The sequence below is a fragment of the Manis javanica genome, chromosome 3 (assembly GCF_040802235.1).
Source record: "Manis javanica isolate MJ-LG chromosome 3, MJ_LKY, whole genome shotgun sequence".
Lineage (NCBI taxonomy): Eukaryota > Metazoa > Chordata > Mammalia > Pholidota > Manidae > Manis > Manis javanica.
The window spans coordinates 98155218-98182574 of NC_133158.1; the positions used below are offsets into that span (position 1 = coordinate 98155218).

Sequence of the window (27357 nt, forward strand, 5' to 3'; positions counted from 1 at the left end):
ATGTGATTCCTGATTTTGAGCCAGTTGGGATTCAAATCACTTTGAGAAGGGACTTGTTTACTCTTTAAGAGGAGATGTTTTAATTTTTTCTTCAGTGAATACTTTCTTTCTCTGTAAATTAGTGAAACTTATGTCCAGTCACATTACATGTATTTTATAGAGTTTTTAAAAATCCACCATGCATATTTTTATAAAGAAGAATTTTTAAGAAATTAAGTACTAAGAATCAATGAAAGCAAGAGCTGGTTCTTTGAGAAAATAAACAAAATAGATAAATGTCTAGCCAGACTTATCAAGAAAAAAGAGTCTACACACATGAACAGAATCAGAAATGAGAAAGGAAAAATCACTAAGGACACAACAGAAATACAAAGAATTATTAGACAATACTATAAAAAATTATATGCTAACAAAGTGGAAAACCTAGAAGAAATGGACAACTTTCTAGAAAAATACAACCTTCCAAGGCTGACCAAGGAAGAAACAGAAAATCTGAACAGACCAATTACCAGCAACGAAATTGAATTGGTAATCAAAAAACTACCTAAGAACAAAATCCATGGACCAGATGGCTGCACTGCTGAATTTTATCAAACATTTAGTGAAGAACTAATACCCATCCTCCTTAAAGTTTTCCAAAGAGTAGAAGAAGAGGGAGTACTTCCAAACTCATTCTATGAGGCCAGCATCACTTTAATAACAAAACCAGGTAAAGACACCACAAAAAAAGAAAATTACACACCAGTATCTCTGATGAACAGAAACACAAAAATACTCAACAAAATATTAGCAAACTGAATTCAAAAATACATCAAAAAGATCATCCATCATGATCAAGCAGGATTTATTCCAGGGATGCAAGGATGGTACAACATTCAAAAATCCATCAACATCATCTACCACATCAACAAAAAGAAGGACAAAAACCACATGATAATCTCCATAGATGCTGAAAAAGCATTTGACAAAATTCAACAACCATTCATGATAAAAACTCTCAACAAAATGGGTATAGAGGGCAAGTACTTCAACATAATAAAGCCGTATATGACAAACCCACAGCCAACATCATACATAACAGCAAGAAGCTGAAGGCTTTTCCTTTAAGATTGGGAAGAAGACAAGGATGCCCACTTTCCCCACTGCTATTCAACATAGTACTGGAGGTCCTAGACATGGCAATCAGAAAACACAAAGAAATAAAAGGCATCCAGACTGGCAAGGAAGAAGTTAAACTATCCCTGTTTGCAGATGACATAATATTGTACATAAAAAACCCTAAAGAATCCATTCCAAAACTACTATATCTAATATCTGAATTCAGCAAAGTTGCAGGATACAAAATTAATACACAGAAATCTGTGGCATTCCTATACACTAACAATGAACTAGCAGAGAGAGAAATCAGGAAAACTACATTCACAGTTGCATCATAAAGAATAAAATACCTAGGAATAAACCTAACCAAAGAAGTGAAAGACCTATACCCTGAAAACTACAAGACACTCTTAAGAGAAATTAAAGAAAATTCCAATAAATGGAAACTCATCCCATGCTCATAGATAGGAAGAATTAATATTGTCAAACTGGCCATCCTGCCTAAAGCAATCTATAGATTCAATGCAATTCCTATCAAAATACCAACAGGATTCTTTGATGAACTAGAGAAAATAATTCTAAAATTCATAGGGAACCACAAAAGACCTCAAATAGCCAAAGCAATTCTGAAAAGGAATAATAAAGCTGGGGGCATTACACTTCCCAACTTCAAGCTTTACTACAAAGCCACAGTAATCAAGACAATTTGGTACTGGCACAAGAACAGACCCATAGACAAATGGAACAGACTAGAGAGCCCTGATATAAACCCAAGCATATATGGTCAATTAATATAGGATAAAGGGGCTATGGATATACAATGGGGAAATGACAGCCTCTTCAACAGTTGGTGTTGGCAAAACTAGACAGCTACATGCAAGAGAATGAAACTGGATTATTGTTTATCCCCATACACAAAAGTAAACTTGAAATGGATTAAAGACTTGAATGTAAGTCATGAAACCATAAAACTCTTAGAAGACGAACATAGGCAAACATCTCCTGAATATAAGCATGAGCAACTTCTTCCTGAATGAATCTCCTCAAGCAAGGGAAACAAAAGCAAAAATGAACTTAAGGGACTACATCAAACTAAAAATTTTCTGTATGGCAAAGGACACCATCAACAGAACAAAAAGGCATCCTACAGTATGGGAGAATATATTTGTAAATGACATATCTGACAAAGGGTTAACATCCAAAATATATAAAGAACTTACATGCCTCAACACCCAAAAAGCAAGTAACCCATTTAACAAATGAGCAGAGGATATGAAGAGACAGTTCTCCAAAGAAGAAATTCAGATGGCCAACAGACACATGAAAAGATGCTCCACATCACTAATCATCAGGGAAATGCAAATTAAAACCACAATGAGATATCACCTCACACCAGTAAGGATGTCCAACATCGAAAAGACTAAGAACAACAAATGCTGGTGAGGATGAGGAGAAAGGGGAGCCCTCCTACACTGATGCTAGTTCAACCATTGTGGGAAGCAATATGAAGGTTCCTCAAAAAACTAAAAAGAGAAATACCATTTGACCCAGGAATCCCACTCTGTGGAATTTACCTAAAGAATACAACTTCTCTGATTCAAAAAGGCATATGCACCCCTATGTTTATCACAGCACTTTTTACAATAGCCAAGATATGGAAGCAACCTAAGTGTCTATCAGTAGATTAATGGATAAAGAAGATGTGCTCCATATACACAATGGAATACTATTCGGCCATAAGAAAGAAACAAATCCTACCATTTGCAATAACATGGATGGAGCTGGAGGACATTATGCTCAGTGAAATAAGCCAAGTGGAGAAAGACAAATGCCAAATGATTTCCCTCATTTGTGGAGTATAACACTGAAGCAAAACTGAAGAAACAAAATAGCAGCAGACTCAGAGACTCCAAGAATGAATTAGTGGTTACAAAAGGGGAGGGGTGTGGGAGGGCAGGTGGCAGAGAGGGAGAAGGGGATTGTGGGGTATTATGCTTAGTACTCATGGTGTGGGGGATCATGGGGAGAACAGGGTAGCACAGAGAAGGCACATAGTGGATCTGTGGCATCTTACTGCACTGATGGACAGTGACTGCATTGGGGTATGGGTGGGGACTTGATAATATTGGTAAATGTAGTAACCACATTGTTTTTTCATGTGAAACCTTCATAAGAGTGTATATCAATCATACCTTAATTTAAAGAAAAGCCTAAGAAAATGAAATTAAGTACTGCACTCTGAATTTCACTGATTTAATGTCCACCATGTTAAAAAGCCATATATTACGTTAAAACATGGAACACATTTCTAAACTTTAAAAATTCAGTTAGCACAATAAATTATACATTTCATGTATAATACACATCAATTTTTTTTGAGAATATGAGGCTTTCATAACTTAAAAGTTACTAAAAACACTGTTTAGCATAAAGTTCTTACTGTTATCTTTTTTATAAAGTATAATTTGAAAATTTTTGATATTCATTTGATTACCCTTTAACTATGTTCACTTTTCTATCTTGGTGAATTAGATAACATCCTAAAAAGCACATCTGGGGTGACCAGCTAGTTTCACCTTCCTCTCAAGTGACAGGAAAAGCTCAGATGATGAGCATACGGCAGATGTGCGGAGCTGCCAATGGTGAGGAGTACTTTTGGACACCTCAGACCATATGACAGTTGGAATATAAAGCTGCTACCACAGGATACAAAGTAGAGGCTAATAATCCCTTCCTTCTGATTTGACTCCTGCTCATCTTTTTCATCTCTCTTTGTTTTGTGCCATTGCAATTTGTTTTGATTCTATCTGAAATGGTGATAAACAGTTGTCTCCTTTTTCAAGGACTGCTGCTTTCTGACAATTTATTTCTATAAGTAGCATGAGAACTGATGAAATTTCCTAAGTTGACATGACTAATCATGACTCTCTTGTGATCATTAGCTCCTAAGAGCAATGGTGCTCCTTATTTGGATTAATTAGAATGTCATATTAATATGCTGAAATGTCCAGCAGCTAATCACTTTGATACAGAACTTTGTTGTTGAAGGTGAGTGAGGCTGTGGGCAGCAATGAAGGGTACCTAGATCTTAATGCTCCACTAAAGATATAAAGATATGTTTTCTTTAAGTATTCATTTATTCTGACTCAACCTGCTACTTTAAAAATGGCATCTGATCTGGTGTTTCATTCCCTATGTTCTTCCAGACAGAAAATACAGGAACTGCTCCCATTCAGATTCTTTTTCTTCTGTTTCTATTAACAGTTCTGATTTTGCTTTTTTGAAAACCATGGCTTATAACTTGTATGTCAGTTAAAATATAGATACATTTTTCTAAAGGCTAAAATACTACAAAAATTATTTTTTAATGTACATCAAACTTTCTCCTTGGAATTTGACCACAGCTACCTGTTATATGCCACAGCTCTATGTGATCACAAAGTTAAGAATCAGCAACATTCAGTAAGTATCACTTTGCTGGGCTGCGTGATTGTGTGTTTGTGTATGGGTGGTTGGTTCAAAAGTGAAAAAGATTCAGTCCCTGCCCTTCAGTGCTGTATGATGGGAGGGAGACAGGGATATAGAGGACATCGAGTAGCAGATTAGTCTAACTGTAGACAGAGATATGTCAGGTAAATGTAAGGATTTTTTGAACAGCAGGAAGAGATAATATCAGATCTGAAAGCTAGAAAGATTATCCTAGAAACATGTGCTATGCACTGATGGGAATTTGGAATGTAGGGTCATGGATAAGTCCTGAAATGCAATAATCAAGTATATGGAAGTCGAAATAAAAGCTTAAAATAAAATCTATTAGACCCATTGATAGCATTTGGGAACTGGTTATAGATAGTAACTTTGAAATATCAGGTATAAAAGGAACTAGAATTTGCCAAAAATGAAGTGGAGTACAATGGAGAGATGGAATTTGGATTCTGAAGACCTGAAATTCCTAGTTTTATATCTTATCAACTATGTTATCTCAAAAAAGACATTGTGTACCATGGAACAAATAAATATTTTTAAATATTATTTTCAAAATATGTAATTTGGAAAGAGATCTGAAATCTGCATAAAATACACAGCCATATGTGTTAGTCCCAATGGGGAAAGGGAGAGGGGAAAAGAGCTCCAGACAGGAAACAACACCTCATGAGTCCGGGGCAGGGATCACATGCTAGAGAACACTGGGGTGCCTTGTCCCTATGATAAACACAGTCATCTATACCCTTGTAATAAGGGGACACCACTGAAGAAATTCTTCAACAACGATCTTTTTCAATGAGGGAACAGTTTAAAAAGAAACCAGAGAGGATACAGGGAGACCTAAGAGACCCAGGCAAGAGTTACACTGAGAGCTGAAGTGTAGGTTTAAGGAGAAGCAGATAAAGAACAGCCTATCTCCACAGACAAAAAGATTATATAAAATTCATCACTTAAATTACTGCAGCTTTAACCACTGTCAGAGAAATCTGGATATTAAAGTCACCATGAAAAAAGTGTTCAATGGGCAACTTACTTTGTTGTAATAATAAAACCAACAATAACAACTTTGGTTTATTGAATAAAATCTATGTGCCAAAGATTTATCTAAGTACTTCTCATTTGTTTCTTATACCAGCACAGTAAGGTGAATTTTATTAGCTCAGTTTTACAACTGTGGAAACTCAGGCTCAGAGAGGTTTAGAAACTTGGTCAATGTCACACAGGTAGGAAGTTGCACAGCAAATCTCCCTGAATTACAGTTTTTAACAATTGTACTAACATCAGCACTTTTCTTTCTCCTCAGTGACATCATTCCCCTGCTTCATTTTAACACACTTAGCACATGTCAATTTTCAGAGTTTACAATTTGACTTTATCTGATTGATTGCTCTTTAGGTTGCCTGTTACCTGGGAACCTTTACGAAGTTACCTTAATTTATTGACAACATGTTAAATAATAGTTACATTCAGTTTCCACTCAGGAGATATTTTCTTAAGGTCAACAAATCCCATCCCAAGTGGTAGATCTTTAGCAGACTTAAAATAGAGAGCTGAGTTTGGTATGCTCATATCTTCATGTCTTTTTCCTTACATATTGATTTCTTTTGTTTTTAGATCTTAAAATCTGCTCTGGGCCTATAGAAGTCTACCCATTAACAATAAATTCTATACTGCAGTTTGTTAATCTTATAATTTCATGTATTATAATATGTTGATAGGAAGAAAAAAGGTAAAAGTAAATTTAGCTGTAATGGCTTTTTGTTTATTAGCATGTATTATTGAAGCCCAGCCTCCCTTAAAATGGTTCCAAATGGCAAATGAGTCATTTACTTTAAAAGCATAGACTGGATTAGCAATAAACAAGGGCATCCTAACCTTACATTACTGAAGCCCTGTGGCTGTAAAACAGCATTGTTTTCAATAAGGATGAAGACTAAAATGCTATGCTATTTTTTTTGTATGTTTTAATAGTTTAATTGACTTTAGTGGTACTAATCAAGGTATACTAGGACCTGACTTTTAAAATTATTTTGAGGCTTAAATGTTAATCTGAAAAATAGGGACGGTTTTAGGAAAAAAAATTAACAAAAATTAGAGGTGGTTTCTCCAGCCATAAAGTTTAGTGGTCATTCCATTATATGTCCAATTTAGGGGTTAGTCAAAATTTGCATATAGTCCTTCTCTTAGCTGCTTGGGCCACAGCTCATGTTGATTAACACAAAGCAGGACCCCTTCAATTCATCAGTATTCAAAGCTTCCACACGGGTCTCTTCAAATTCCCATATATTATGACGTGTAGAGTTAGAACACATATATATATACACACACACCTTAAATCATATCTACATTGGAGAAAGATTATTGTCAGAAAAAGAGAAACGTGATCGCAACACAGGGTGGGGGTGGGGGAGGTGAACCCCGGGCAAATACCTTTGAAACCAAAATCAGTCAAAGGGAGAAATAAAGTTTATTTCTTAAAAGCAGTCATCCACTCCGGCTGCCCTATGTCTCTTGCATATGGAGATGGACTACTACTCTCCACCAGCACCCCCACCAAACAACTATTGTATGGAGATGCACTAAAGCCAGGGGAGAGATTCTGGAAATATTGCAATTTTACCCACAGTTATATAAAAATATCTGAGGTACTCTTCATAAGGTAGACATCTGGAAAGTATAACTATACAAAGTTTTCAAAGTTATTTCATAGATTCACAAGGCAAACTGTTCCTCCCACCCCCATCCCCTGAAAGTGTACTGTCGGGGCAACACAAGTAGCTGTACTTGAAGTACACAATTATGGTCTATACAATTTATACAAGGTGATACCACACATATTTATTCCTAGTATAAGGAGTAAAATTTATAGTAAGATTTTCCTAGGAAGCAGTGTTTTAAAAATGTATGTAAACAGCTTTGTTGAAACTTGGAATAAATTCATGATCATCACTTTGACAAAACATTTAAGTGATGTATTTTAGTGTGTGCATAATATTTTAAATCTAGAAAGTTAGCTACATGGTCTCATCCTAAAATCTGCCAAGGGACCCAGATTAAATTTGCAGGAAAAAACTACACATCACACTCTATATTGCTTACTGTTTGCCAGGCACTGGTTGAAACCCTTTATGTGTATTAATTGATTTACCAGAATGAGAAACATAATGTTTCAACATCAGCTAAGTAATTTTAACAACCAAACAGCTGATAGAGAAATAACTGGCTACAGATGGGACTATGAGTTTACCCAAAAGTAAATGTTTGCCAGCTATTGGTGTGGTGAAAACATAGTCATGATATGACACTTGAGGAATGAAATGTACTTGCATTTGGAAATATATTAAATGTGAGGACATTTTTAAGTTTCATTGAGTATTTCACTGGCAGGATAATTTTTTCAAGAATCTGATCAGGATACTACACATGCTGCTTTTTGTAAACTTTCTTCTTGCTATATCATCATGTTAGCAGAAGGAGTGTGGGTGAATCTATCTCCTGCTATTCAACCAATTGAAAAAGATACATCTGGCTACCTACCACAAATAAGAAACTCAATAGAAAGAAGCATAACTTGATGACCCTATCATGAAAATTAATAGGTAAAGAATATACAGGCATATTTAAGTATCTGTCAAAAACAATGACAAAATGCTTTGAAATATCACTAGAAACTATAATTAACATGATTATTGGACTTCTACTTTCATATTAGTTAAGGAATATGGTAATCATTTTTAAGTAGCACGAGTTGATAAAATTATAAATGTAAATCAAATCAAAATAAAATATGTAAGAAAATTACAACGTGACTAGATTTCCATAGTAAACTGGTGTGGGGAAGTTGGGGTTCCTATGGCCATGATCCTCACTGAACTTAAACCACCTGATGATGTAACTGGCCTGTTGCTAGGCTACTGCTTCCACACCTTTAGGCAATGAGCTATTATTGCACTATATAGAGAGATCAGCCCAGTGCTCTGTGTGGAGACAGAGACGCTAGTGCTCGACTTACCACCGGAGAACAAGCCAGATAATAAACCCTTTCACCCCAAGAACGTTTTGCTGTCAATTCCTTTGGTCACACTGAATCCATAGCGAACTTGCCCAAGGCTGAAACCCTTTGGTAAGACAACTGGATTTCATACACAGTCCGTTTTTAATCATAATAAGAATGCAGATTTAGTCAACACTTAAACTGGTGCTAACACTGTCAATCATGCCAAAAGCTAACTCTGTCAACTAATTTATTATAATATTGAGGGTAAAGCTGCCTGTGTGTACATACATGTACTCAATTATTCTACTCAACTTCAAATTAGTCTTCATTTTTACTCATCATCATTACTGTAGCATTTTAATCTAAAAAGTGCAAGCCTTAAAACACAATTTAAAATGTCTTCAACATAAAGAAAAGTTAAGTTTAACTTACAATATACTAGAGATAAAATATCTCATCACACATTGACCAAAAAAATATAACAGAGCATGAAATATTTATGTACAATCCTAAGAATAGTATTATACATTGGTCACTAGTAGACTTGCACTATTTTCTCAATCCTTGGCATCATAGACCAGCTTTAGCTGCTGATTAAGCGTTGGCTATGACACAGGCATCTGACAGTCAATTCTCCTGAATAGCAACCATTACAGATTTCATGTCTTCATCTAAACCATACATAAATATGTTTGATAATGAGGCTTTTATAAAAGGCCACAACTGTGCACTTTATAGTAAAGGTCACTTACCAGGCTATCAAGAGGCTATACAATGCATCAGCTAAGAACACCTATCTACACTAGAGTTAGATTGCCTGGGCTTAAATCTGGCCCTATGCCTGTTTTCTTATTATATAGTCCCTCTAGTCTTCTACTTCTACATCTGTATTATGGGCATAACTTCAGCCCCTACCTCTCTGAAACACGTAATATTACATAGAGTTAAAAAAGTAAAACTTTTTAAGTACTGCTAGTAAGTTAGCTATTAATGAAATTAGTATTAAAATGATAACTTTGAATGATAGTAACTTCCCCCAGACTAATTAATTCTGATAGATAAAACATGCAAGTGAAACAGGAAGAAATATTGAATGCAGTTGAATCCAATCAATAGCTGACTAACTCTTACTAGTTAAAGGCACTGAATTAAGAATCCCATTTGTTAAATATCATTCCCATCTCCAGGTCAGATCTTAAGATACATTCTTCTGTTTGGGAATGTAGGAGGGCCCACATCTCTTTCTGCTTTCCCCACACACGAAGCTGGTCTTCACTTTACGCCATATGTCCTGATCATGGTAAAGAAAATTTTTATGCCTCAATTTCTCATTTAAAAGAATATAAACTAATTTTTTCTTTTTACTTTCTGCATATATTACAAGGTGAAGTTGAACATGGACTATTAATAGTAATAACAGGTGATTATTTTCCATTATCAGATCTTTTACTTTTCAAATAAGGGCCCAAAGCTAATCAGCCTTAAGAAACTCACACCAACAAATACATATGCAAATTTGGAAAAAATGCTGTAATGGCAAAATTATTGATTTTCTTTGAGAAACAACCACCATAAGAGAAACATCATGCCTGAGCACTCTGTTCCCTTCCAAATCATAACCACATAGATTTGGCCAACACAATGTCAAAGCACAAGGAATTTCCATCTCTCAGTTTCTAAAAATTTTCAATGTTTCAATCCTTCTAAAAGGAAAAGATAAAATTTGCATAGGCTTCTAGTGTTGACTTAAATTCTTTTAGGTGTCCAAACATAACACCATCAAACTCTTTATGCTTTTAACTCTTATGGAATTATAAAAAGTATTCAATATACATAACTAGGTAATAAATTTAAAAATGTAAGTTGAATATGCTGAAAATGTTGCTTTACTGAAACTAATTTGAAAATGTTTGATTCATGAATAAAGACAAACTACATTCATTCAGAATATTAAAAGTGGAATGATCATTTTGAATTTTAAACTAGAAATGAATAATGTCAGATACTAATATTATTAAATGTCCTAATAATGGTATATAATCCAAAGGAAAATCTTTCCAACTTAATTCCATGATAATGTATACTTCTATCAGTGTTACATTAGGTAATGCACTGTAGTAAAAGCATAGCTATTGAATTCGAAAGCCCTGATTTTGAATTTGACCTCTCCCATTTACTGAATATAACCTGAGGAATACAACTGAATTTCTCTTAACCTGTTTCCTCATCTATAAGTAATAATTGCTACTTGAAAAAAACATGAGGTATATGAAATTTAATTAGCACATGTAGAATGTGAGCATGGTCCTAATACTTAGTTGATATTCAATAATTATTAGACAACCAACTTATTTTGGAGTAAGATATATTTAAATGTTTACCATAGGTTTCATTATATATAAATAAAAAAATTTAATAATTTTGTCTTACAACTTTCCTATGTTTCTAGAATAAGGAAAGGTAGCTTTTTAAGAACTATATTAAAATAACAGGTGGTTTTTCTAGATGAATGTTCATGAGAGAGAGATTCTAAAATTTATATTTCTTAAAAATAATATTAAATAAGAACCATGATCTGACTTTGTGTTTCAAATAATTTCTTAAGTACCTAGTGATTTCTTTGTTTTCTCATGACAGAAACTAAACAGTGAAAATCTCTCACACCTTGACATTTTAAATATATTTCCAGCCCTAGAAACGTGGGTACTGGTGAATAATAGCAAAAGAATATTGGGTAAGTAAAGTAATGCAAAAATAATTAGATTATATATTCAGTCTTATATGAATCAGAGAGCTTATCCATTTCAAGATATACTAATAATCTCAAGGAAACGGCTGATCATGAGGCAAAGACCAAATGAATAGAGGTCTCAGCCACCAAAACAACTGTTCAGGCCTTTTTTTTATCACATCAGGAAGCACCTAGCATAGATGAAAATATGTAATCTCCAGAACATATATACACCCATGTCAATTACAGAGGAGGAGCCATTTTTTATATGAAACCTTACCATGTTATATTCAGATAATTATGCCCTATAAATGAATGGATTCCCTGTTATTTTGCTCTTGACAATTCTAGACAATCGGGCAAGTCTTGACAAAATCATTCCCAAGATAAGAACTTTCCTGCCAGCAAAAGTCATCAGTTTGTTTGCCAGGATGTCTGACATTAGTATATTCATAAGCAGGTTTGATTATGTCACTCTCCCTATGGTCAAACTCCAATAAAGGGAGAGAATGTTTTTCATGCCTGTTGCTTAACTATTTACTTCCAGTTGAATAGGATAAAAATAAAATTGGCCCATAGAGATCCTTTAAATGAATTTAGAGCTAAGAGTGAGGCACGTTTGGAAACATTCTGCCGTTAGAGGCTTGAGATAAATTGTTACCACCAAAAAGGGGCAGAGTCAGGACCAATACACAGCACAGACAGAGACACAGTTGGAGAAAAGGAGGTTATATGAGAAATGAAAGCTAAGACAAAGAAGTGTTTCTAATTAGGCAAAAAGGAAGTCCAGGAAACTGGAAGGACAGGCATGGGAAAGAAAGGCCAAAGGATCTAAAAAGCTCAGATACATCAAAGTAGATCTCTAAACCCACTCAGGCCATCTGGGCTTCAACAGCCCTGTAAGCAACAACATCCTGCTCTGCATTGTGCTAGAGCAGAGGCCTCTATGGAGCAGGTGGGAGCAGGTAAGTGATCACTGCAACCTGGGAAGGCAACTTTATAACCAAGCCTTTTTAACCACATACCACACAATCTGCAACCAGTGAAAGTGAATTTGGGGTACTCAAAAACAGAAATGTCCTTGATTGTTCCTCTTGTGCTCCTCTTCCCTATTATATGCCTGTGTTTAACTGCATACCTTCTTTTTTGATAGGATTTTAATCTAATTTGTAACACTTTGCTTATCATTTGACCTTGATAATAGATTCAATTTCTCCAGTCTTTAGTTCTGTGCCTTCCATAGATAGAAGCTGACTCTCACCCAGAAGCTTCCACCCATTCCTATTCTCCCTTGAAATCTGTCCCATCCTATGTGACTGTCTTGCCAATGGGTTTCAGCCCCGGGCAAGTTCACTATGGATTCAGCGTGACCAAAGAAATGACAGTAGAATGTTCTTGGGGTGAAAGGGTTATACACAAGTTTATTTCCAAGGTGGCAGGTCAATCACTAAAATCCCATCCACTCAGAGCAAGTCTGCATGCAGCAAGCCGGTCGCTGCCCCGACTCCAGCCTCTGCTCTGCTCTCCTGCACCCCTGCAGCCCTGTCACCATGTCGCCCAAAACACTGGGTGGAGCTCTTTATATAGAGTCAATAGCAATGTATTGCCCACATGTGTGTAGTGAGCTAACCAACCAGGGCCAGGAGAGAATCCTGGCCACAGGAACTTTCATTTTAACCACACTCCACCCCTCCAGGATTCTCTCCTCTCAATCTATGTGCCCTCAATCCTCTGCAATGGTCCCTGTGCGAGAAAGCTGGAGCACTGTAACCAAATTCAATAACAATAACAGAGGCTATGACAATATACAAATAACAAAAATTACAACAAATTATAATAACCCTCAAGCCGGAGGAGATCCATTGCCACCAAGTGGTCATCCTGGCTGTATTCAAAGCAGTTCTGCCCAAATGGGTTAACCAAAGAATCATGGGTGGGCTTTACAACACCCACCTTCTCCAGCGTCTCCAGCAGAAAGTCTTGCAGACTCACAGGCCAATCTTGTTGCTTTGTCTCTGGCTTTTGCTTTATCCTCAGCAGCTGGACTGCTGCTCCAGTCTCAGTTGTTGCCACAGCTCCAGTAAGAATCTGTTTGACTTCGCATCCAATTTCTTTGTCTGCTCCTGCCTTTATCAAATCAACCCATATCTGGATCCTCGTGACCTTCATGGGACCCTCCAAACTCTTCCTTCAAGAAGCAGACCACATCTCCTTTTGTACTTGAGCCTGAGGGTAAAAGCAGAGCATGGGGTGCTCCATGACCTGTGGAGGGGGCTGCTCCTCTCCTGAAAGAACCTGTGGTTGCCAAGTCTTATGGGCTCTCCACCAGCTTTCAACCAGATGGGGTCTCAAGCGAGGAGGGGCTGATGCCTCCGGCACTGGCAGGCCTCCACCCTCCACTCCTCCATATCTGGGGCCAACGGCCCTACTACGTCCTTCACCCGCACCAAGGCACATGGCAGCCTGCGCTCTCGTGCCGCTCTTTCTCGTGCCGCTGCTCCTTTCTGCGCTGCTTCCTCTCAGGCCACCACAACATCCTTTACTATTTCCACAGTGCTTTTTAGTGATGCCATTTCATCAGCAAATTTTCTTTCTCTTGGCGGTGGACCCCAGTCCTCCACCCCTTCACAATAATACATGTCCACGGGGGCGGGGGGGGGAACACTCGAGTGTCTCCCTGTCCATAGGTGCAGCCTGCTGAAACACCCCTCCCATGAGGACAGCCTTTTCTTTTCTTGGTCACCAGTGAACCCTGCCAACTGTTGCCAATTGTGTTGCCAATGGGTTTCAGCCCCGGGCAAGCTCACTATGGATTCAATGTCACCAAAGAAACGACAGTGAAATGCTCTTGGGGCGAAAGGGCTTATTATCCAGCTTGTTCTCCCAGCGGGAGGTGGAGCACTAGCATCTCTGCCTCTGCCCAGAGCACTGGGCGGAGCTCTCTACACAACGCAATAATAGCTTATTGCCTACGGGTGTGAAAGTGGTAGCCTAGCAACAGACCAGTTACATCATCAAGTGGTTTAAGTTCCGTGAGGATCCTGGCCATAGGAACCCCAACTTCCCCTCAGTGACCACAATCCTGGGCTCTATAATATCTAACTGATGAGCTCTCTTTCCCTAGAAGTGAGATTTTCCCAGCTGTCCTTGAAGAAAAACGTAACTTTGTCCGAGTCCGTCATAGGTAGGTTTTGGTAATCTAATTAAAAGTATAGCCCTGTGATCTTAGGTTAGCTGATTCAGATAATACACCTTCATTGAGAATCAACTAAATGCCAGGTTCTAGGCTACTTTTATAAGATCATACAGGAACCTGTTTTTTTTCCCCCCTTCTTTCAAGAATTTTATGATGCTTTTCCTGGTTTATTACATACAATTTCTAAGACATCTGCAATTCTGTGTGAATTTGAATACTATGGGGAACCAGGACATGACACTAATCGAATAGGTTCCTCAGAGACCTACAAACTGTCAACTGTGTAAAAATTTATTTTTGTAATGCAATGCTTCAGTTCATTGAACACAACATAAAAACCCCAAGATCAGAGGGAATGCAAAATACACTTTAACAGATACTTATGAAAAAATACATTCAACTCTTCAAAGTGATCTTAAAGAAAAAGGAATTATTCAAAATATTTTTTCTACTCACCCCAGACAGTAGAGTCCTGTGGTTAATTATCACTTAAAATATTGTCCTGGCAATTATCTTTGACTCCTTGGTGAATTTTATTTTTCTTGTCTCTAATATTACAATGAAAGCCTAAAAAGACATAAAGTCACCTACCTACAAAAGCAAAAAAAAATTGGTCGTTGAACCTGAGGGACTACCTAAAAGAAAGTCATGAGCACCAAACACATTTGCATGCATTTGACTACTTAGTGAAGCAGACCAAGTACACAGTTCCCAAAAGGCAGCTTAGTGATAGAAAATTACAGCAAATAGCTTTTTGGTCTATTTGATTGATTATGCATGACCCAGTGATAGCAGCTGGAAATTTTCAGTAGATTGAAAAGTAAAAGAAAGCAAACTATGAGGTATTTTACTCAAAAGAGCAAGTATATGGAGGACCACATATGCAATTACTTATTCCTTAATGCTGAAAATTAGTTTTTGAGCAACCAAAAACACATTGCTTTATATTTCCTGACATGGATTTTAGTCTGAGGAATAGCAATCGCCTTTGTCAAACTGGAGGCAAACTGAGTAAATATCATGGTGATCACTTCAAAATTCAAAGGAATTTGCACTCAGAATGGCTTGACTTCAAAGTTAGATACCCCTAAAAAGAAAAGAACTAATTCCTTTTATTTTTAAGTTATGGACTTAGAAAACTCATCTGCCTTCCTGGATCATTTTATGCCATTTCCAGCTTTCATTATCTCTCTGATCTGGAAATAGGTTTTGAGGACCCAGATTCTACTTTTGGATCTCATTTGTCAAAGGAATTATCATGACTCTTTCCTTTAACCTCACAGGACCGAACTTCACCAACATTCTAGCCTTTTGTTCTTTCAACTTATCCTATGCTTTGTCTTCACTGAAGGGACTAAGCAAGTAATAATTGTTAAAACACACATACACACACAGAACAAGACAAATAAGAGACACTTATACTGATAAGTCTCATGTCACCAAACCAAGATATAATTCAGTTTGAGTTTCAGCTTTCCCAGAAATGGAATCTTAAACCAGTCGATAAGTAATCAACTGATGAGCATTAATTAAGTAGTCTGCTTGACAGACTCCTGCCATCCCCTGAAGGAATCTTGTAAATAACCAACCTGCTTTTTTGTTTAGTATAACCTTGTTCTGGCTTTCACTTTGTGAGCAACTCAGAGCTCCTTGCTATCTGCTAGATTGAATGCTGCCCTGTTTGAATTGATTTTTTGCTCAAATAAACTTTTAATTTTTAAAATGCCTCAGTTTTTCTTTGAACAGTTCTGGTTTCAGAAGAGGGAACTGAGAAGAAACGCGATAGGCTCCAGGAGAAGTGAGCCATCAGGCGGATACCTGCGAGCCCCCGGAGCTTGCCGCTGCTTTCCGACTGACTGGAAGAGGTGGGTAACCTCGTGGATGGCAGCTCCCCAGCTTTCGCGTTACGAGCTTCCAGACTTAATTTGAGCATTCTTTTGACTGAGTCTGGAAATCCACTGGACTAGGACTAAGTGCAATTAAGAAACCAGACCAGATCGAGGGACGCAAGGGGTCCGACTTATAAACCAAACTGGGTCGAGGGTGGAATGGGTCTGACTTAGAAATCGAACTGCGTCAGAATGGATCTGTCTGAAAAGCTTACCAGTCTGGTGTCAGAATGGGTCAACTTGGAAACCAGACCACGTCCAGGGTCGCTCTGGGTCTAGCGTAGAAACCGGACTGGATCTGGGATTGGACTGGTTCTGGTGTAAAGACAGAGGTGAATAAAATTCCGTTGAAAGGCTGTACCAGCAGGTTAACATTACCAAAAATAATCTTGAATTACAGTGACCACTGAGGAAACTCTAAACCTAAGCAGGCTTACCCATTGAATCAGGTGCCCTGGAGAAAAACTGTCTAGCCACACACTCAAGGATAGAGGGAAAATTATTTTTCTTCGTCTATAGTTTTTGGTGACTAGGATGAGGCCCTACTGTTATTAGGGGCTGAGTTTTTTCTCTGTTCTTGTCTCCCCTGCAACAAAGAATTGAACGGTAGAGACACAGTAATAAAACAGAACGAAAGTTTTACCTAAATACATTCCAAAGGAGGTTTGGGCCAGAGTCAAGGTAAACAAAGGCCCCGAACTTTTAGAAGAGGGCTATTTATTGCGACCTAGCTGGGAGGCACTTCTTTGATTGACAGGGTCAGGTTATTTGATTGACAACTCTAGTTACCCACTCCTCATGTTTTACCAAAATGCACAAAGAAAAGCTCATGGTGAGAGAGCAAAACCACAATTTTATTTTACTGAGATTATGATGAGGTGAGGTTTGAGCTGTTCTTAGTTTTGTCCCATTGCACCTGTGTTGAGACCTGGTTGGGACAGGTTTGGCCTGGTCCTGATAAGCAATAAATTATCTCCCAGCAAGGCCTTTGTCGTCTTCTTGTGGGACCCCAATCTACACAGTTTGGGCAGTTTTTTTCCTGGAACTTTATCTTCCTCTTCCCTGGCTGCTCATGTCTTATCTTCCTACCTAACATTCCTAACACTGGGACATTCCCCTTGCCCCACAGCCTACAGATGGGATCCTGGGAAAACCGGCAGAAGCCAGCAGAAGTTCAGAATTCTTATCAAAGTCAATTCTCCCATATCTCATCTTTGGTGCCTGGTCAAGAGAGGATGGTAAAATTTCATGTGTCCCTTACTTTCCAAATTCAGATTGGCAGACAAAGAATCAGGTTTTTGAACTGTGACTTGTGAACTTGCTTTCAGGTACACATTGATTCTGAATGTTTATCTCTCAGGGTCAACTATTGCTGTCTTGTTTGTCTTATTTTGTGTCCCAAAAACTTGGCTTGGCAACTATCAGGTTAGTGGGTCCCCAAAATATGGCTTACGGTCTTGTTTACTATACCAGATTGCCTTGAATATCAGGCAGGATTGGAGAGAGATGGCATAATTTTATCACATAAACATAATAAAGGAAAATTTGGTAAATATTGTTTTGAAGAGGAATTTTTGGGTTTTGTCTATGCAGCAGAATGATGTAAGTGGTCTATGCAGAGAGAAAGGATTTCAAGCTCATCCTGATTTTACCTGCTGTGATTATTAATTTTCTGTGTCAGTTTGATTGGGCCATGGGATGCCCAGATTAAAACATTATTTCTGTGTGAGTCTATGAGGTCATTTTTGCATGAGATTAACATTCAAATGGGTGGGCTCAGTAGACTGCCCTCCTCAGTGTGTATGGGCACCATCCAAACACTTGAAGGCCCACAGAATGAACAACAGAGGAAGAGAGGATCAATTCCCTTCCTGCCTGTCTGGTTGAGCTGACTTGGACTGGGATTTACATCACCAGTGTGCCTGTTTCTCAGGCCGTCAGACTCAGACTGGAATTATACCACTGGTTTTCCTTGATCACCAGCTTGCACACAATAGATGGTGGGACTTCTAAGCTTTCATAACTATATGAGTGAATTCTTCATAATAAATCTAATATATTCTATTTTATTTATCCTATTGTTTGTATTTTTTCTGGAGAACTCTTATTTATTGAGGACATCTGTATTTAATACCCTTGTTCTTATCCTTTTTCCACCTTGGAGAGAGGTTTCTAGTAATATCTCAGGGTGCCACTTTCCTTTAGACTTTGCTTACTCATTACTTTTACCAATGACATGGATAAAGATACGGACTGCAAACTGTTGAATTATTTATTCCAAGATTCAAAAGTAAAATGCCTAAGTAATAAAATCAAATATAGTAGAAATAAGTATCAAGTTCTATATTTAGGCTTATGAAACCTTTTTTTTTAAGATACCCAAACTTGAAACACATGTCATGATGTGTATATAAGTTTTGGTTTATTTGTTTTGCTCTCTCTATATATAATAAGATTTTTATGTCTTTTTCATTATCTTTAGCAGCTATAATAGAATGCATACCTAGAATTTGTTCAATAGTAAATGTTAGATGGATTAATGAAATAAATTAATATAGGACAAGAAACTTAAAAGAATTTTATTTTGCAAAGATCAGAATGAATTCATCTACTATAAGCTTAATTTCTGTTAACACTAAACACACAAGTAAAAATTATAGTAAGATTGACAAAAGCATTACATCATAAAAAGAGTAATTAAAACATTAATATAATATACTGTCAGGCCACAAGCTGAACAGTATGATTGTTATTTGGGCCTCTCATTTCAAGGCAGATGCTAACACAATACAGAACTTCAAGAATACACTTTGAAATATGAAGAGTGCTTTGAATTCATGAAAAATGTAGATAACTTTAGGATATTCCATGTTTAATTCAAAGGAAAAAATAAAAGCTGCCAGAACAGATGTTAGATTTTTTTTACAGAGATCTACAAATTTTATAAAAAGAACCTCAAAGAATGCCAGTTCATAAAAATATTAGCAGTAATTACATCAGTTCTTTCACAAAGTTTTGTACTTTTTGTTTAATAGAATTCCAGTAGACCACCTTTTATAAATGTCAGAGAGTAGATCTGTTTTCTACTGAATGATCTCTAAGGGCCTCCCAAATCGATGTTCATAGTTATGTGATTTTGTGATCTGAATAATTATATAGAATCCTAATGAATTCAGTCTACAGTCTATGGTTAATTTTGGCACTTAAATGTGAAAAGAAGATACAATAGGTAGTCAGCATGAATGTAGTAAGAGAAAGTGATTAAAAAGCTGTTGGGAGGAGCTTTTGGAAAGTCATGGGTCTTCTAAAGGCCCAATAAGGGCAGATAAGTTTCATTGGTTTAAGATGGTCAGAAATGTATGAAGTTTTTATTGAGTCTGAAATGACATGGAAAATTATTAGGTTACTGTATGGTATACAGTAAGTACTCAATAAAGTATTAGTTGTCCTTACCAATATTGTGCTTCAGAAAAGAGGTGACCAAGCTATAGATGTGAATAGTGACCATGGAAACAAAAAAGAGAAATGACACTATCTGTAAAGAAAACAGGAAAATGATTGAAAGTTGTGGTTTAAGAGAGAAAAGAAAACTAAAAACAATAAAACAAACACACGCAACCTAACTAAGGAAGCAGAAAAATCAGAACAGTGGCAGTGCCACTAACAAGTGGTGAAACGGACACAATGTTCTTGTTCAGCATCCACAGCGCCAGAACCCATGCACACAAGGGTGGTGAAGTGAATGCAGAGAAAGTGTGAGAATCAACAAGTGGGACAGTCTCAGGTTGAAAAAAGTCATCCACTTACTAGGTATCATTGAAAGTGCCTAGGTATGAGTGACACTGAATTTTTCAGGAAGCAGAGATGAGGATTTTGTAAAATGATGACAGTGAATGCAAGTCAATAGCATCCTCAGAGGTAGCAAAACAAGATGGCTCAGAGTTTTGTCAAAAAAATAGATGTGTGGAAGCAGGGTGCAGAACAAGGAAAATGCAATACTTAGGAAGCAGAGGTTAAGGATTTCCAAAAGAAAGGAGTTAATCATACAAGGCACATGGCATAAATTATTCTATTTCCACCTGTGATTTTTTTTCTATTCTACTAAAGAAGTAACATGACTGCCTCCCAAGGACACATTGTAGGAGTTAAAGGTGTTTAATCCTTGAGTGTCATGAAATACATTGAAATAGATTTTGAAAAAATAGAGCTATAGACAATTGATATTTATGTGAATATTGTTTGCTTCAAATCAAATATTAACATATAAATCTTACCAGCTAGTGAAAAAAATTATAATGAATGTAGTACAAATAAAAATGAGTGAAGAACTTACTAATCTGAATAGGGAACTTGATTAGAATTGTGAAAGGACTGAGTACCAGAAGTTTCAGTAATACAAGCAAGTTTTATTGATTTAATAAAAAAGAATTTGTAATGACTTTTTGAGCCACCTCTTTTGGGGTCAGCATCATTCTCAAGCAGCTTACATTCTAGAGTAAAGTCAATGAATGAATGAGCAAGTAAGCAAACAACGCAAATAAGATGATAAAGTCAGATATTCCAGAGAGGAAATAGTGCCGGAATAGAGATAAAGTGAAAGGGGTTGGACTAAGGGGCTACTTTCAGTAGGGTGACCAGGGAAGGCATCTCTGAGGAAATTACACCTGAAAAGAGATATAAATGATGAGTTAAAATATTTAGGAACAGCAACTTTTAGATACCTGAACAGCAAGTACAAAGGCATTGAGAAGGAAGCACACTTGGTATGTGCTGGCAGAAACCAAGTGGCACCAAAAGAAAATGGTTAGCTTAAAAGAATTTAATAAAAAGGCTATCTGGAAGTAACAAGACTTGGTAAGGGACACCCAGGAACTAGAAACCATGAGAAACACTTAACATCCCTAAATCCAATGGGGCAAAAAGAAGAAACTGTGTCGTGGAACCTGGTGAGAGAATTAGTGTTAGAAGAGTTCCCTCCAGGAGGTGTGCCTGTAAAGAAACCAACCATACCAGAAAAACATTAGGGAGAAAGGGTGGAGGATAGATACTCCAGGATCCTTCTTACCAGTCCTCCAGTCTCTTGCCCTGACCCTTATTTGCTGAACTCAACAGAAAACCAGAGGGCAAAGGAGACCAGGTGATTAGAAATGAAGCACAGGCAACAGAAGAGATGGAAGAAAAATGTAATGTGTGGGGGAGGGAGAAGGGCCCCTGGAGTGAAATCAGCACAGGGAGAATGAAGAATTGGAGGCTAATGTGGCTGCAGCTCAAAGAACAAGGGCAATCCTCTTGGGAAGTAGCCAAAGTAGAGTCTTACTGTCTTTATGGGACATCTCTGTAATGTTTCATTTTAAAGGATCACTCTGCCACAGTGTCAAAAGATTGCAGAGACAAGAATACGAAAGCAGACTGGTTATAAGTCTGTGGCAGATGAAAGGGAGGGTGGGAGGTGGTAAAGGATGGGTTGGAACTTTGAATAATTTTGATGTCATCTGACCCTAAATAATACCAGATATAGAATCCTTTTGTACATAATACATCAATTTTAGACTCTTTTAATGAGTGCCTCATCTGTCCCAAGCAATGGGATAGAGTGAGAACTTCAAGCAAAATAATATACATTCCCCTGTTAAAATAGCTAAAAGCCTAGCAGAGGAGACAGAACAAATGCAACTACAACAAAGTGTGCATGCTTCAACATTTAAAAAAACAGAAGTCAAAGGCATTCATTTGAAGGTGTGTTAGTGGCACTGACTGTTCAGATGCTTTGAACACAGTTTAAGCAGATTGCTGAGCAAGTGGGAATAGAAGTGGGAAATAACTGAAAAGAAAGAGTGAATTAGCCAAAAATCAGGTGTGCAAAGTCACAGGGACCTGAGCAAATGGAGGAGGAGCATTCAGGCTCCAAAAAAGAGCAGGTAAGAAAGATTACAAAAAGACTGAAACAGAGCTTCTCAGCTCTTCCTGCATACCTGGATTGCCTTGAGTGTTTTAGAAATACTTTCACATAGATCCTACCGCAGACCAATTAAGTCAGAATTTCAAGGAGAGTAACCTGGGAGCATGTGTTTTCACAAAGTTTCTCAGGTGTTTTCAATGAAAAGCCAAGGCTGACAGCTGCTCTACCTACATCCTAAAGAGCTTGCATTTCAGAATAAGAACCTTGGTTTTCTATTGGTTTTCAGAAGAAGAGTTTTGATTTTTTACAATTCTAAAGGGAAGACCAGTTAAAAGAGTATATAATACAGCCCAAGTGAGAGGCCATAAAAGATGTACCAATAGCAAGAGAAATGAGGATACACAGGGGTAAAAGATTTCAGAGGTAAGATCAAGAGGGGGTGACAGATGCAAATGGGGCAAGTGGGGGATGACTGGGTAGGTGACAATGACACTGGACTGTCTGGTTCTGATGACCATGTGTGTGATCTTAATAACAGCATAAAGAAGACCAGAAGAGCAGCAAGTTGGATCAGTGGGTATGAATGGGCCAAAAAGTGGGGATGAGCTCAGTAATGCGCATGCTGAGTTTGAGAGCAAGAGGGAGTCACACATGGGTTTCTAGCTGAGAAGTGATGTTGATTATATGGGCACAGATTCAAGAGCCATAAATTACAGTTATTTTTGAACCATGATTGTAAATAAAAATCACTCAAATGTACTATAGAGAAGTAAAGAATGAAGGGTCAGCTCCTGGCGGAGGTGGTGGGTGGCAACCAGAATTAATTTAAAGAGAATATGAGGAAAGAGAAAGCTACAAAGAATAATGTGTGACTTTAGAGGCATAAAAAGCCAAGCAAAATGGTACCACACAGAAACTTAAAAATGAGAGAATATTAATGAGTAGCCAATGTTCATTTACTTAAAAAAAAACAAGTTCAAGTTTGTAAACAAATGGAACCAAGAATTAAGTCAGGCAGGCACTAGGCATATTGACGACAATGTTCATGTCAGTCGGGACTGTCCCCTGAATTACCAACGATTTAGCTACAGGACAGAAAGGATCAACTCCAGGCAAACTGAAGTCAAGATTGTGGATTACTCATTTTTCTATCTATCTGAATTAGGGTAAGTGATTAATACAGCTCTCTAACTTTTGTTTGTCAGTGGCAGAGTAAAATGGCCAAAAGAATACATCCAAAGTACCAGCCCCAATAAACAGTTCATGTCCATTCCTTTGTACTGAGAAACTTCTTTAGGATTTTGGCTAGGGAATCCTGTATTCCTGGTCTTGGGTATTTGCAGTGATAGTAAATAAGATTTATGTGACTAGATTGCAGATTGCCTGTGCATTTTTCATGTTGGAAAAAGGAGTAAAGAGAATTTTCTAATTAGAATTTGAATAAGCAATATGGCTCATATTTTTATATATGACAAGCTACTGTAATGTTTCTTGATAAGGATTTAACTCTGATTTCTTAATTTGAGTCCACTAATAAATTAACAGGACATTTCTCTCATTCCAGTCACAAGAATGACATGCAGAAAGAGCTCTTTGGAAGTTTTTTCATCTAATACATTTTCAGAAAAATTTAGCACTTAATTGAAAAGCCATGCTAGTCATATATTTGATAGCAAGAAGAATTCACTTGTCACATATTTTAGCTTTTTAGTTTTTTCCTATAAATGTTTGTTTTCAATCCATTTTGGTCCTGAAGATATTAAGGACTTTATGGCATGTTTATGAGTTTCTTTTTGGCCAATTAATTGTATTTTTTAAAGTTTCCTTTACCTGTTTGTGTATATGTAGTTACTATTTTTATTTTTATGTTGTCTTTATTACATCCCTTGTTACACAGAAGGTATTCACTCAGACTTCTGTTCTTCCTCAGGATGAATTTCTCAGGCTTTTTCTCGGCTGCCATCTTGGACCCATCTCCTGTTTGTACTTTGAAACTGGAAAAAGAAAAAAAGGATTATGAGTTTACCTGTAAAGACTCTTTATTAGTCCACATAAATTGGCAAGTTTACAATACCAAAGTTAAAATTGTAAGAAATAAAATAATTATTTGTTTGCCATCTCCTTCCAAACAAAAGAACAATAAACCCTACACTACTGTGAAATATATGAGCTAGAAAATGCTTCAGGTGCTTTGAATAAAATTTGTACTTCAAATCAAGGTAAAATCTACAACAAAGTACTTTACAGATTTGTATATATGAAGGGATGCACTCTCACTCATCTAAATATTCTCTGCATTTTCTGACTCAAGATATTTCACAATCCCAAAGGAGAACCAAAATAGAATAATAATTATAAATAAACAAAAAGAAATTTAGGAAGATAATTGAGCAACTTACTCCTAATGACTAGAGTTTTAAAAAACAGAAAAATGCACTGAAATACTGTCTAGTTATTTAAGCTAATATCTAAACGTATGTGCATGTCATAGTGTAAGAAATTACCTTTAGGATAGCAGAGTGGTTATATTTCTAAGATTTATTTTCTAACCTCAGGAAGACTTTCACTAACTTTTGTATAAAATATACACATTTAATGGAAGGAATGCTATACTTCTTATAAGAATTTGTTCCAAGTCTGCGTGTATAATTAATGACTTGTCTACATATTTTTTTCAATAAAACTATTCATGCAGAATTTTAAGTAGGCATTTTCAATATCAGAATGAATGTATTTTTGTGAAGATACCATTTATCTACCATAACGTCCAAGCATAATGAGGAGACTTTTATACACTGCATATTTAGAACTGACTTGGAAAACAAGCCCCAAGATACTGTCCTGTCAGCAGAAAGTAAATAGGCCCACCACAGTAAGCTGAGATTTAAATTCACAAACTTTCCAGCAATGAAATTAAAGTAATTTTTTTAAGTTTCTTAACTTCATATTATACGCGTTAGAGAATTTAGTTTCTATCAGACAACTGATATATATATAAACTTGAAATTGAGAGTTTTGCCTCTGATTTAGGTACACTATAAACCAAGAATGATTGAGACAGCAATTAAGAATCATCTTATTCTCTTTCTGCTATTCTTTACAAGGACAATTCTAAAGTTTTTATAACAATAGAATAGAAAATTTCAGATATTCACTAAATTTAACTTAAGGTTTTATACTTTGGCAAAATTATCAAAATAGCAAAAGAAAATCCTGCTTTTTTGAGTTACTAGCAAGTAAAAGTTGTTCTTTATTCACACTATACGATAGAAATAACATAGAATAAAAAAAGAAGTCCCGTACTAGATAACTAGTAATTAGAAATATAAAAATATGAGTTTTCAGAAATTTTGTGAGCTGGTTGTTAAAATTGTTGATATCCTGAAATTGGCCATGGTGATAGTATTCACACCATAGAAACTGGAAAGCTCTACAAATCAGGTATTTTTATCTTTTCCCCACCCTCTTACCTAGTCAGTCTGCCAGCATACCACTAGTTACTCTTTATTTTCAGGAGAAGAAAAATGTCTAATATGAATAAAATAAATTATATACTTTGTTGTTTTAATGCTTTTCATGTCCAGTTGCTTAATAGTATTTTAATAATATGTAATACATTACCATTTAGATGTTAATTATTTCCCCTGAATGAGGGAATAAAAATATTGTACCAACAGTTACATAGAATGATAAAAGAATATCAATCAACTCCCTAGAAATTTTAAGATTTTTTTCCACAATTTATACACAAGATTTTAATGTATTAGCAAATATCTCACAAAAAGTAAAATTTTTTGAATTATAAATAAACTTTTCCACTCACCAAGCTGCTGAGACATTTTACTTTCTGGTATTTTAAAATGAAAACAAAATACAAGAATGTGTCAATGAAGCAAGTGAAAATCAAAAGGGTACAGACTTTTGCAAGTATCATGAGCTAAAAATAAAATGAAAAAGTTTAAAGCCTTGAAAACAAATCTGTAAGGGAACTAAAAGCCTAGGCAGATAGAACCACAGTAAATTATGAAAAGCTAGGAAAAAGGGAAGTGACAAACAATAAAGTGAAAATCTCAGATAAAGCCAAAAAATTTGGATGTCAGTCAAAAAAAAAAATGGAAGAAAAAAATAAACCTGTAACAAGGCAGGACTATGAATATGTTATGGGTTGAGTTTGTTCTCCTTGGTTCTTGTACCCCCTGCAACAAAAAATTAAAAGGCTGAGACACGGTAGTAAAGCAAAGGGAAAGTTTTATTTGAATATTTATTTGAATAAATAAATCCAAGGGAGGAGTGGGCCAGAGTCAAGGTAGACAAAGGCCCGTAACTTTGAGATGGGAGGCCTATATACAGCATTCTGGTTAGGAGGCACCTCTTTGACTGACAAGGTGGGGTTATTTGATTTACAGGTCCATCTGTACAGTCCTCCCTCTCAGTGAGCATGGCCCTTCCCCATGCTGAGGTTGGATTTGGGCAGTCCTTAGTTCCATTTGGTTGTACCCCAATGGGATCTCTTTGGGGGGCTTTTTCTTTGAATCTTATCTTCCCTTTTCCAGCTGCTCCTGTCTATCTTTCTACCTAACAGAAATGTATCCCCTGGAGAAATAAAATAGAGTTGTGAATTAGTGGAGGTGGATAGGCAATGCTGGGTGACAAAGGGCTGTTAACATAATTAAAAGGATGGGGTAATTTTGTAGCTGAAGATAAAAAGCCTGAAATATATTATGATGTAGTAAAATGAATGTCACTTCTACTATATGCATCTAGTTTTCAAGTTGGTAATACAAAGTAAAAATCTAGTGCATAAAGTTCAAATTTTCCATTTGTCCACCAATCTATTTTATTTAATATTTTATAGCAATTAGACTAAAGAGTCACCCAAACAGAGTAGACATTCAGAGCATCCACTTTGCAATAGCTGCACATAAATAAAGATACTTTTTCAGGGTTTAGTGAAAGTCAGAGCATGGGTAGTATTTTAAGAAGCGACTAGGGAAGATTTTGTTTTTAAAGATTAAATTACATAGAAATTGATCTCTTTGAGAAACTTACCCTGAAATTCAT

The 27357-nt window shown here is 36.6% G+C and overlaps 1 long non-coding RNA gene across 1 annotated transcript; it reads left to right on the forward strand.

Annotated features, from left to right (window-relative positions):
• Nucleotides 1-14356: 14356 nt before the first annotated feature.
• Nucleotides 14357-24626, forward strand: LOC140848181 (uncharacterized). Its single transcript, XR_012128733.1, has 3 exons — nucleotides 14357-14496; nucleotides 16255-16373; nucleotides 24227-24626. It is a non-coding gene; the product is annotated as an uncharacterized lncRNA (long non-coding RNA).
• Nucleotides 24627-27357: the final 2731 nt, after the last annotated feature.